The sequence below is a fragment of the Protopterus annectens genome, unplaced genomic scaffold (assembly GCF_019279795.1).
Source record: "Protopterus annectens isolate FY-2018-M unplaced genomic scaffold, PAN1.0 ctg73423_obj.part0, whole genome shotgun sequence".
In the NCBI taxonomy this organism is placed as follows: Eukaryota; Metazoa; Chordata; order Ceratodontiformes; family Protopteridae; genus Protopterus; species Protopterus annectens.
Window position 1 is genome coordinate 3,014 of NW_025060965.1, and position 676 is coordinate 3,689.

General features: G+C 39.6%; 1 non-coding gene across 1 annotated transcript; it reads right to left on the minus strand.

Annotated features, from left to right (window-relative positions):
• Positions 1-266: 266 nt before the first annotated feature.
• TRNAV-UAC lies at positions 267-339 on the minus strand. The gene has a single exon. It is a non-coding gene; the product is annotated as a tRNA-Val (tRNA).
• Between the last annotated feature and the right edge of the window lie 337 nt (positions 340-676).

A 676-nucleotide genomic window follows, 5' to 3' on the forward strand; every position in this document is an offset into this window, starting at 1 on the left:
AAGAGTGCCGTTTTAAAATATCTCTACATCTGTGCATTTGAACACATTTCTAATCTACAAAATGTTGACAGTTGTTTCTGTGAGAAAATCCATACATCAACTGATATACTGCCACACAACAGAGCAGGATTTTCTAATTGAAGTAGTTTATCTGAAGTACCTTAGGCACATTAAAAGGTATCTCAAACCATGAATTTAGTTCCCGGAATCGAATCTGTTATTCCTTGTCATGCCTACCCTAATCTTCTTATCTTGCACTGGCATAATGGTTCCTCTGGGAATCGAACCCAGGACCTTCTGCGTGTAAAGCAGACGTGATAACCACTACACTACAGAACCTACGCATGTGCCTCCGAAGCATCTCGCTCTGTCTCTAGCTAGCAAGCCAGCTAGCTGTCTGTCTTCCTATTCATACATACATATAGCTATTGCTGTAGATGGCGAGGCAGATAGGTTGAAAGATTTCTCATAATGGCACGATGCGCATTATATATATATATACATCTTGGTGCACTGAAGTCCTGAGTAATGCCGGCCCGTGACTTCCTTGACTAAACTTATACAACCGTATCTCAAAAGTCAGTTTTCCTATGTTAAGACGTATACAGTGAAACCGCGCTGCAAAATAAATGGAATACATGACATCTGCAGTAATTGATGAAGATATATTTAAAAA